The sequence below is a fragment of the Cupressus sempervirens genome, chromosome 9 (genome assembly GCF_028749045.1).
Source record: "Cupressus sempervirens isolate cs-2001-9-10 chromosome 9, ASM2874904v1, whole genome shotgun sequence".
NCBI lineage: Eukaryota > Viridiplantae > Streptophyta > Pinopsida > Cupressales > Cupressaceae > Cupressus > Cupressus sempervirens.
Window position 1 is genome coordinate 330,975,100 of NC_143126.1, and position 13,033 is coordinate 330,988,132.

At 36.1% G+C, this 13,033-nt stretch overlaps 1 protein-coding gene across 1 annotated transcript in view; it reads right to left on the reverse strand.

The window, feature by feature from the left end:
* The window catches only part of ERH3 (P-loop containing nucleoside triphosphate hydrolases superfamily protein), a 111,454-nt gene that overhangs the window by 63,323 nt on the left and 35,098 nt on the right, over nt 1–13,033 (reverse strand). The gene's annotated exons all lie outside the window — the stretch shown is intronic.

Below are 13,033 nucleotides of genomic sequence, written 5' to 3' on the forward strand. Positions count from 1 at the left end.
TCGCTGGTCTGGGAATTTCTGTTCCAATCCCACACCACCGAACAACAGGAATGCCAATTTGACTCTATCAGAGCCAGCAAGGCATAAACATATCTCAGTTCTAAAATATTTCAAAAAAAAGGTATTCAAATAGTCAGCATATAAGCAAATGGTAAATAAATTGCATTTATGGACTATCATAGAAAACAGGACAACCACATTCCAAATAAAGACAGTACATAGACAAGTTTCACCATTAGAATAGCACAAAAAAAACTTCATAATAGAGAATTGACAGATCAAAAACATCTTGTTCATAATGTGGGAAAGGTCAAAAAATTAAGATCGCTAGGAAAGTTTACTCTCTGAAGAAAAGAATCAGGAACTAAGGCAGATAGCAAAGAAAAAGAAGACAAATTTGAGTGCGCTAAAATCACAAGTCAATATAAACTAGAGGCATTGAATTATAGCCAGCATATAAATCAGTTAACTTCAAAGAGCTTAAAGAGGACAGATTGTAAAGACTCTTGAACCAAAAGAGCCTATCCACTTAATTGAGTTTGGAATGTGCAAGAGTTACCTGGTGAAAGAAAATCAACTATCTGATAGCTTGAAAAGCATATCCTTTAGTCTGTCCAATACATGATAACCCGAGCAGAAAGTTCAGGGGTGATAAATCTGGCATGCAAAGATTACAAGGTGAAGCCCAAAGAACTATTGGTCTGAGAGGTCAAAAAAAGATTGAAATATGTTGCCAATACAAGTTTGGGTTTTAGTTTAGTTTCACTGGTATGGCAATTTCTTTCTGTAGTTTTGGTATAGCTAGATTCAGTCATACTATATTGTCAAATCCAAAATTGCCTCATTTAAAATTTTCATCTTACATTTCTACACTCATTTTGGTGTCCATTCCTTCAACATGTTTTATGTGTCATTTTGCCAATTTTTAGGCCTAAAAACTCATCTCTAGAGTGCCATAGAAACCAAACCAAACTACCCATGCCTGTAACCAACCCAATCCCAACAGCTAGTATCCTCATTCCTCAAGGACAACATCTAGAAACTGGAACCCCTGCATGCTTTTGTCCAAGTTTAAAATTTACATTTTCCCACCCAAACCTGCCAAATCATCAATTATGGCCCTGGTAAGTTCACCAACAAACACGTGACCTAGAAGATTTTATTTGAACACTTGAAAATATTAATTTGACAGCCCATACTCTTTGGCTCATTTATTTCTTCTTTCCTTACTAAGTTTCCTCTCTAAGATATCAATTCTGAAAGTCTGAAAATCTGGAAGCTCCCCATTGAGGAAACCCATATTTGATCTCCCTCTCTCATTCATCCTGAAATCCATAGGTAATTCCAAATCCTCCCTTATACTCACTACGATTTTCCATTTCAAGATCTACCATAGAAGTTCTCCATTGTTGTAAGATTTCCTTTCACAGAAATCCACCGTTGTTGCAGTGTAATTAACAGTCACTTAATCAGCCCCTTGGCACTCCATATATAGGCTCACATCACTTTCACTAAACATCCTAACAAGGATATTTGGTAGGTGCAAAGCCTTGCTCACACCACAAACACCAACAGTTTGGGATAACAAACATCCCAGTTTTGATGTGCTGCTGCAGAGTCTGAAAAATGCCAAATAGGAGACTAATGTTGTTTCCCTAAAAAAACTAAACATATTTTTTTTCACCAATCAGATTGAGTCAGATTTTTTCTCAATGCAAAAAGGGCACATTAACATTCTAAAAGGCAGATGTTTTTATCAAAAACATTGTTAAGGCACATGGAGCTCAAAAAATAGGCAAGCAACTCTTGAGAAATGCTGATTATTTGAAGCAAAGAATCAACGCAGTCAAATTTGCCATGAAATTTTTAGGAACCAATTTCAAACCTCCTGTAGTCTGTTTCCAATGTTTGAGATTTATATATCAATCATAAATTATGTTACCAATGATAGTGATTTAGTATATTCTGTAGAAATCTGGAAATTGTAAATTTACCATGTATTCATGTAATTCTGATTTGTTTAAAGGTACTTTGAAAGATTAATTTATGCCTTAGAAGTTAGATACATGAAAATGTATCATAAATAAATAAATTGAAGTATATTAATATAAACAGATTATTAAATACGTGACAATTAATTAAATACATTAATATAAAATGAGTGGTTCATAATTTTATAAATTATATATATATAGTTTATCTGTTTCATTTTATATATTATATGTTAGACAAATAACAGTGTTATTTGAATATTAAAAATAAATAATTACTAATAGATGGCAAAAGAAGAGGAAAATAAAGGGGAAGGCAATAATGAGAGCACAAAAAACCAAAGTAACAAAACTCCCCGCGAGTCGGACGAGTCTCCCAGGTCAGCGAATCAGGCATGGCTTGCTGGGTCAAAATGACTCGTGACACGGGCTCAGCGGGTCAGGGAGGGTGACTCGCCTGACTAGCGTGACTTGCAGGGCCAAGGCGTGACTTGCAAGTCATGACTAGCTTGACCCAGCCGCGGCAGTCAAAATCCAGGTAACTAAACAATAAAAAATGCATTATTTTTTAATATATTTTTTGGTTCTTTTTTATCCTTAAGACCCTAAAACAGTTTTCGTAACAATCTATTGTGAGAAAAAGAGAGAGAAAGAGGAAGAAGAGAAATAGAGTGCCATTGTTTTGCAACCAGCTGAACGGAAGAGGAGAAAAGGTTGCATTTGTGACACTGGAGCAACTACACATTTGCATTTAGATCATCAAGGAGTTTATAGGAGCTCTTCTCAACACTTCTCAACTCATTTCAAAGAGGTAAGAGTTGATTTTTTGGATTTTGATGGTTTTTTTCTCTATGCTTATGAGTTTTTTGGATAAAAAATTTTGGTATGTTTATGGGTTTTGTTTTACATTAGATCTTCATAAAATACAATGCTTAAATGGTAATATTTGGTCTAAAGTGTCTAATTACAGCAACCTTGACATTTTTCCTTATTCATAATGGCTCCTCCAGCTAAAAAACCCAAGCTCTCTAAAGGCAATAAAAAAGATGAGTGTTGGAAGTACACCATAGAATTTCCAGGTAGAGGTAGAACTCAAACAAAATGCCAATTTTGTAAGGTTATTAATAGTGGGGGGATAAATAGATTGAAATACCATATTGGTGGCATTCGTGGTCATGATGCTGAGCCTTGTAAAAGTGCTGCAATTCCTAAGGCTAAACGTTTTTGTTATGTTGCCTTAGAAAAATATGAAAAAAAAAATGAATTAAAACAAAAACAATTAGCAGAGTTAGCTCAAATTGGTATCTAGTTTTACACCCCTAGGTTCAATAGGTTGTGTTGGAGAAGGTGCTTTCCTTCCCCCCTATCGTCCTAGTGTTTCTACTAATTGTACTTCTTCTACATCTATTCCTTGCACTGCCCCTGCTACTAGTGTTGGCATTAACTTTAGTCCTAGAGCAAAAAATCTAGGCTGGTCAATTTTTTTGTACCACGTTCCACTCCTAGTACACAACCCTCACTTAAGCACTTGGTCTGGAATAGGGAGATCTGTGAAGCTGGAAGAAGAGCAATTTGCAAGTTTTGGTATTTCTGCAACATTCCATTTATAGTAGCTAAGTACTTCAAAGTTCAACTTCATTTATATTCGATTGTTTTACGTTTTAAGTTTTAAATTCAATTTTTAAAATAAAATTTTATAATTTTAACTTAATGTTGAAATATGTTAATTAAAATGTTTTTATAAATGTAACAGGACTCCTTATTGGCAGGGGATGATTGATACAATTTTCATATGTGGTGTGGGGTTTAAAGCCCCCATTGAAGATGAGTTGAGCAGCCCCCTCCTACTAGAAAAGGTTGAGGAGATGAAACTTGAGTTGGAGGACCATAGAAAGATTTGGAGCCAAAGGGAGTGTACCATTATGACGGATGGATGAACAGATAGGAGGAATAGGACTCTCCTCAATTTTCTTGTTTCTAGTGGAAGTAATTCATCATCCTCTACTTCTCGAAGTCTAAAATTTAATGTATGATTAAATAACTAAAATTTTGTTTTATTGACTATTCAATGATAATTATTTTGTTTAATTTTCACTTTCAAGATCCACCATGTTTTTAAAGTCTATAGATGCTTCCTCACATGTTAAAAATGCAAAATTCTTATGTGAGGCTATTGAGGAGGTCATGAGGGAGGTGGGAGAAGAGAATGTTGTCCAAATGGTGACTAATAATGCAGCTAATTATGTTGCTGCAAGTAAACTTTTAACTTCTACGTTCTAAAAAAAATATTTTAGTTTTTCATTTTATTTTGAAAATTAAAAAAAAATTAACATGTCTAAATTTTTAATTGTTTACTAACTAATTTAAAATTGCTGCAAGAAAACTTTTGATGGAAAGACATCCAAGAATCTTTTGGACTCCATATGCGACCCATTGCCTCGACCTCATGTTAGAGGATATTGGCAAGCTTGAATGGGTGAAATCATGTGTTGCTAAGGCCAAAAATCTTTGCAAGTTCATCTATAACCATGCCTTGGTCCTCAAGATTATGAGGGAATGCACGAAGGGAAAGTTGTTGGCTCGTCCCAGTATCACAAGATTTGTCTTTAATTTTATCACACGAAAATCCTTACTGAGTTCAAGGCTAGCTTTAAGGGGCATGTTTGTTGGTCCTCAATGGAGTTCCTCCTCCTTTGCCACCACCCCTGTAGGGATAGATGCAAAAAAATGCATTTATGATGAAGAAGGTTTTTGGGAGCCATGTAAGGAGATTGTGCAAGTAATTTAAATCTTAAAAGCTTAAGTCTTAAAATTTTATAAATTAATTTATCTCATACATATTTTTCTTTTATTTTCATTGTCACTTTGCAAAGTTTCATCATTCGCTAAATTGTTTTTTTGTTTAATTGTTATGTAGATTACTGAGCCCCTCGTAGCCCTCCTACGAGTTGCTGATGAGGAGAAGCCCGCTATGGACTACATATATGAGGGTATGGATAGGACCAAGGAGGCTATTAAGGCCAAATATATAGGAGTTGAGGCCAAGTATGGCCCTATTTGGGACATAATTGATAGGAGATGGCAAAATCAGCTTCATAAACCCATCCACGCAGCAGCCTATTACCTCAATCTGGCACCATTTCCGTGAAGATTTCAAGGCAGATGAGGAGGTTCTTAGTGGCCTATACACTGTGATATCGAAGATGGCCACTAATGCTACAAATATATTGCTTGATATGGATGCCTATAATAATGCAACAGGGCCCATTTTTTCAAGTCAAATTTGCAAAGGTCGTACAAAATTGCAGCCAAGTAAAAATTGCAGCTTCCCTTATACAATCTAGTTTTTGAATTTCTAGCTTAAAGTTCAAATTTTGATATGAGACTAATATTTTTTTCTTTTCCTTTTTTCAAAATTCAGAGAGATGGTGGCAAATGTTTGGGCCTTCAACCAAAAACCTTCAACAAATCACCATCCACATAATGAGCCAGCCAGGTAGAGATTTTGGATGTGAGCACAACTGGAGCATGTTCGAACACATCCACTCGAAGAGGCATAATAGGTTCTCTGTGGAGAAAATGAATAAGCTAGTCTTTGTGCATTGCAACCTACACATTAGGACCACGAAAATTTTGGATACTGACACAACTCTGATTACTCTAGAGGACATTGATCCAAAGTCTAAGTGGATCACTGAGGCTATTGATCCTGTCTTTGATGATGATGACCTAGAGTGGGTTGACGAGGCAGACAGAGAGGCTGAGGCCGTAGCTATGGCAGCAGAGGACCAAAGAGCTACAGTTGTTCTCAGTGGCACCTCATAAGCACTAGCAGAGACTACAATTGATCCTAGAGGCACCTCACAAGCTGATGCTATGGCTAATCAGTCATCCAAGACCTACCTTAGACGCCTTACTAAGAGGCATTATATAGATTATACTGAGCCTGAGGTTGAGATTGGGATGAGGATGAGGATGACAATAAGGACTCGGAGCCATAGCTATAGTCTTGTTTTAACTTTTTGTTTAAACTAACATATGATCGGAATTTGGAACATTTGATGATGACTATTGATGTGTTGGATTTCATGGATTTGATATACATTTTGATGGGTTTCATGGATTTATCATTTTCTATATCTATGATTCTATGTTTTACTTTTCTATTTCGATCAGCTACTACTTAAATTTTAGTATTTAGCAATTTACCTTTGTACTTATGTAATCGATGTATGTTTAGCTTTTAAGTATGTGTATTGTGATCAAATTACCTTCTATTTCATGATGTTATTGTGTATTTAAGCTTTATTCAATAGTGGAAGCATGGAATGTTCTTTAAATACTAAAAAATCTCAAATTTTTGAGGTTTTTTCACTTTGCCAAGTCACTGGCGTGTCCAAGCCGGGTCACGAGTCAAGTTACCCTTACTGAGTCCGAGTCACATTACCTTGCGAAAAACCCAGATATCGATGCAAAGGATACTTTTAAATCTGCAATGCATGGAAAAACTACCCAATATAGGGGTTTTTAGGGCCTCCCATCACATAATCTTTCAAATGTGAATTTAGGGCAAAGTAATGAGATATATTTTAAGCATAGGTTTCATTCAATAGTGCCATGTCTAACCGTTGTCCTAGAGGAAAATGAGCTGAAGTCTTGAGAAATTTAATAGGGATGTAAGAATGCCACCAAACCATGTCATATCTGCAAAGCCTTTTGTAAATCCACTCGACTATAGGAGGATGCTTCTTGTGTTCATACATTTGCCACATTCTACCTATTAATCTGTCTCATCCTACTTCAGCATGCATAAGGCAAGAGAGTGATCCCTTTTCACAAGATCACATATTTGCAAACGCTCATAAGAGTCTAGAATTGACCTAGAAGTCCATGGACTGTCTCCGTGGAGGCTATCCCTCTGATTCCCAATTTCACTCTACCCCTCCTCCAAAACTCTCTACCTTTCAGAGAACCAAATCAACCCAAGGGTTTAAAAATTTAGAAAGCTATTGAATCATTAGCAGTGTTATGGGCAGAAGATTGTCCTTGTTGCAATTTTACAAATGGGTTGAGGAAACTTGGCCTTTCAATATTTGCACCCCCATTGGCCTCTTTAAAATCACAATTATGTCTACTACTAACCAAGAATTTTTTGTCCAACAAATCGTGGTCTCTAGGAAGTGCAAGGTCTTTTTGCACCCATGGCATCCCTTTTTAAATCCTACAGAGGTGGTTTCTCTCAACTCATCGTTTAAATCAGATTTTACATTCTTCCCTAGTTATGTGAAAGAAGTATCTTTTAACATTCTTGTAGAAGATACTCAAGATTTCATAAGGATTGATCCATCCTCAATAGATCTAAAAAGTCATTCCCAGTGTGTGGGGTGGATGATCGTTCCAAGTGCCTTCCAAACACCATGTGCATAAGATCAGCATACACCTTTGGATCCAATATATAAATTATGAAGGTTTGTATTTCCTTACTTCAAGTGTCATCGGATGGGGCACTTCATGGAGAACTGCAGCACCCCCACAGCTTCTCCAAATATTGTTAAAACTTTAAAGGTAGAATTTGAAATTGGTTAAGCGAGACCCATATTTCATTTGGAAAAATCAAGATCAATTTTTGTTGAGTGTATCTAAGGCTTTCTTCCTCAAAGCATGATTAAAGGTAAACTCAAATGGGATTCCTCAAATCAATGTGAATGTCAGTGAGAATCTTCCCTTGAGTGGGGAAGAAGAGGAGGCTACAGAAAGATTCTATAGACTACAATTATTTTGTAGATGTGTTCCTGATGGGTGTTTTCCTTTCTATAGTTCAGCCAGATAGTCTCAAAACAAAAGCAAGCCGTGGCTCAGGAGGTAAGCAAGGGTGAAAACCAACAACTAAGAAAAAAGGGCATGAAACATATCTATTAATCAAGCTTCTATGGACAGGTCTCTCCACCAAACAAATTTTAATGGTGTCTAAAATCAAAGGATTGAAAAAGCGGGAAATCCTGCTTGAAATTAATGACAAAAAATTTGCTCACAAAAGTTGTCAAAGCTATTGCTTCCTTTCTTCCATCTTCTAATACAATCACAAAGACGAGAGGGGATTAAAAGATAGTTGACCAACTGTTTGAAAGCTAAGGATTCCGTTGGTCTGGGCTCTCAATGAACAATCGAAGCTCTCCTAGAGAAGAAGCAAGCTTTGACCTAATACTAAGTTATTGTCCTAGATGATTTGAATTTGAATCTTCTGGAAGAGTGTTTTATATTTTGCTACTGTATTTAGTACTCTTAAGACATCGATTGCAATTTCTCATTTCTTGGCTTCCCTTAGATTTTGAACCTAGGTGTCTATGTAAGTAGAATGTTTCCTTTCTACTCACTCAATTAGGCAATCGTATATATATAGATATATTCTTGCCTACAAGCTTGGGTTCTGTTGTTAAGTTTTCACATCATCGCCCCAAAATTTTTGGGGACCCCCTTTTTTTATTGCCTTGGCAATAATTTTTGAGGTTGTCCGAAAATTTCTGATCTTAGAAAAAATTTCGTCTTGGACACCTTCAAGCCCGGAGGGAGAAAGGCTTAGGTTTATTTTTCACCTGGTTTTAAGCTTGATTTTCCGAAACGACTAATTTTATCCTTAGGCCAAACAAGTTTCAAAGAACAACACTTGGTGGGATAAAATTACAAAATTTTGGGGACTTGGACAATTTTTTTTGAAAGTTTGGATATAATTGTATAAACTTGAGTAATTTTCAAAAAGTAAAATTTTTGTTAGATTTGGGTTTTTTGGAAAATCTTGAATTTTTTCGGTGAAAAAATTAATTTTGTGATGGTGAAATCTAATTGAAAAATCAATTTTAGATTCTAGAGAAATGATTTATTTCTGTTAAAACCAAGGTTGCACGGGTACGTGGGTACGGGAACGGGGACGGGTACGGGTACGGGTACGCATATTTTTCAAAATAGGGGACGGGGGTACGTGTATGCCTATTTTTTCTATATTATTAATATTTTATAGAAAATATAAAAATCAAAATATATGTCATGAGTCATGACATTGAGCATTCAAAACAAGAAATTTGAAATATATATATATGCTATTGCTGAATGTTTAATGTTTAAAGTATTTTTCATAATAGGGGACGGAGGTACTTGGGTATGTCAAACTTACTTAAAAATTATACCTTTATATTTATAAAAAATCTGAAATTATGAGTCATGACAATGGTTTTTCAAAACAAGAACAGTGATAAAGTTTGCAAATGTAATGTATTGTTTTCAGTTTCAGATTTGCTATATGTTTGAAATAATAATACATGATAAATGCTTAGATGCATAACAAAGAAGGCAGACTTTAAACATGAACAAGAGGATCCTAAATCATATAACAGTGACATATTGCAAATGATAAACTTATGACTTGAACAGTGATAAAGTTTATTGTTAATGAGTACCAAATTTTCAAACTGATTTGGTATTGAATTAAGTTTGATAAACAAGCTAATACAAAAATAAAAAACCAAAATCAGAATCTTAATCAAGGTCCTTAGCTATGATGCTCTCCACCGAGTACCCGGTACGTGGGATACGTGTACCCGGTACTTGGGTACGTGGGTACTCGGTGGGTACGAGTACCAGGGGTGTGGGTACGAGTACCCATGCAACCTTGGTTAAAACAAAAATTTAAAAAAGCAAGGCAAAATCAATTTTGGTTTAAATTGCAAAAAAAAAAAAAAAAATTGGCATTAAATGGATTAAATTTGCCTTGAAGATTTTAAAGTCTTTAAAGAAATTAGTAATTTAAAATTGAAAAAATCAATTTTGGCTTGCCAAATCCAATTTTTAATGATATATTAATTACTAAATTGTCATTAAATGGCAACATTTAACATCTCCAAGGCTTTATTTATTTTATTTTTGCAATTTTGGCCTAACCGGCAATTTAAAAACGCAAATTTCATTGTGGCAAAATTAATTTCTAGCTTATCATTTTATTTAGGCCAGAATTGTGCATTAATTAATGTTTTTTTTCCCTCCTAGGTGCAAGTCGGCCAGCTAGGGAAGGAGTTTCCCCTTTCTTTCTTCTCTCATTCCATCAAGCAACTTCTTCCACTCTTGGCGATTTTGGCAAAGGGCAATCTTCTCTTGTCTTTGGCAAATTATATCTTGGAGTAGCTCTTTCCTTGCTTGCCGATTTTTCAGAGCTGCCTCCGATCTAGCGATTTTGAAGCAGATTTGTGTGTTTGAATTTTGATTTTTTTAATGCTTGGGCGAATTTTGAGGAAGGCAGCGATTTTTGTTTAGGCGATTTTTTTTTTCCAGATTTTGGCATTCTTGCAAAGGTGGATTTCCATTGTTGGCAATCTGATTTTTTTTCCATGAAGGCTGCATTTCTACCCTAGGCAACTTCTTGTGGCAAATAAAAATTTCTTGCCCGAAGGCGATTTTTGTGGAGCAGAATTTTGTGGAAGACAAAATTCTGATTTTGTAGAGGGGCTACGATTTTCTCCTAGAGATTGGACGATTTTGTTGGTGAAGAAAACAAGTGATAAAGTCTGATTTTTTGGGCACATGCATGGGCAATTTCAAGTAGACAGAATTCTGATTTCTTCAGCTAAGGCATCAATATTTGCAAGGGGCTTGAAATTCTTAGGTCTGATCCGAAATTCAAAAGAAGACTCGGCCATTGGTTAAGGTAAATTCAATTCATTTAGAGTTGAAAGTGGTCCTCAAGCGAATTTCACTCTTTTGTTCTTGTCTAGTTTTGCTTCTCTTGATTCTTCTTGCATTCATCATCCTATCCTAGGTTGAAGATTGGAGATTGATAAGTGTAGAATTCATGATAGAGCATTTGGCAAGGCAAAAATAAGCTAGACCACCCTAGGTTGAAGTTGGGAAATATTAATCCATCCTAAGGTAACGAAAGGGCAAAAATAAGTGGTAGTCCCACCCCTAAGTTAAAGACTGGAGATTGATAAGTGTAGTGATAGGACTTGGCAAGGCAGAAATAAGTTAAAATCCATCGATAGAAAGAAGGTTGGAGATCGATAAGGGTGATCCACATCACTTAGAACAAAGGGGCAGAAATAAGTGTTTAGGATGGTAGATGTTAGTGCAAGCAAAAACCCTAAGGGAACAAACACTAAGAAAGACAAAGAGGATGTGATGCCCAAAACAACTTTCTTCTCGAAAATGAGGCGAATAACCAATACCAATATCGGTACAGTAAATATGATACAAGTAAAGGACAGACCAAAGGAAGGACAATTCCCCATGGCAAAGATCTACAAAAGCAGGATTAGCTACACGTAGGAAAGAAAGGAATCACCAGATCATCGAGGCTCACAGTGGCAAACTTCAAATCAGAATATGGTGATCTCGTGGTGTTTCTCAGCCGGATCATAGGCCTAGCTCAAGGTATGCAATCCAAAAACTAGATTTACTTCTTTATTGATGAAATTGCAAATTGAAGGGGAAAATTTGATTGGGCTCGAATTATAAGTGAAAATCTAGAATTACAACTTAGGGCAGTGCAAAACTAGAAGCAATTCCACATGGGGTCTTAGCCCTTCTATTTGATTGCAAGCTAGCAAAGGTTGAAGTGTGAGCTTCGGTGAAGAATGAAATCGGGTGAAGAGCAAATTTGATTGAAGATTGAGATTCAAGAAGCCCCGCAATTTCAAGAAAGAGCAGATTAGCAGAAGAGATTTGAAAATATTTGAGGCTAGGCAAGGTTTGGCTATTCTTCCAAGCTAGCTTGGTTGAATTCAAATGGGAAGGTTGGAAGACCAGAAAGGCAAGGATAATGGGGGAGATTAAGTTCGATTTCAAGGTAGTGGCCAAGAGCAAGGGTCTCAAGTTGCAAAGAAGTTCGCATCCAAGGAAGCCACCCAGGCCAAGACAAGATTACCCCAAGTGCATGAAGACCTCATCCTTTCAAAGTCAAGACATCAAGTACAAGCAAGTTCAAGTGGTGATGAGAAATTTTCTAAGGACAAGATCAAGCATCCAAGGCTTCACCTTATCTCAAGGATTGAATAGACTTATAAGATAAGGTTGATGAGGTGGCACTTTCATGTGCATGCAATCAAATCATGCCAAGTGTCCTATGTTCTCATTAGTTGACAAATTATTGTAATCTTCTCGTTGGCCCACAAAGTTGGTGCCCTCATGTAATTGGTTGAATAATGGTAACCCTAATTAGGGTTTGTAAGATATAATCTTGGCCCTTGATTTTGCCTCTTAATCTTGGCCATTCATTGTAATTTGGAGCCTCTATATAAGGCAATTTTGCTCTCATTTGTGAAAGAGTTATGTTGGAGAATTGTTGCCAAAATACTATCAAAATTGTTCTCTATACAATGTTGTGGCTTGCATGGTGGATATACATAATCATTTTGGTGTATTGCATGGTTTTTCTCATCTCTCAAATTAAAAGTAGGATTTCATTTCATGTTGCTAGAGTAGAAGTAGATGGCTAATTGTATGGTGATATTAGTAGATGTTTGATAGGGATCCATAGCTAGGCCACTAGCATCCTAGTGGCTTGTTGGAAAGCCTTGTGTAGTAAACTAGTTCTTTTTCCTTTGAATCATTGCATCTATGAGGGTGGAGCCGCTAGTAAACTTTCATTAGATTCAATCCCCATCCATTCGCTAATCTTTCCATTCATAGGAGTAGAAGTAGAATAGCGAGTAATTGATTAGTCGAGGTTTTGAAGAAAGTTAAGAAATCATAAGCCATTCGAACACTCACCCTCCATCACCATCAACATCATCTAGCACTCGTACCAAATCACCATTACCATCATCACAAAATCCAAGTTGTCCTTGAAGGAATAACATAAGCCCGCCTATGTGATTACCAGCAAATCACATCGATATACTGAGTTAGTATCCATAGGTGTAAGGAACATTGGAGTTATTCTCATGTCCCATGAGTATTAACTTTTCAAGAGAGGAATTGTGTGTTTGATACTCCGTATCAGATATTCAATTGCTAATATGTTATGTGGTATAAAAACTAACATCAATAGGTTCCAAGCT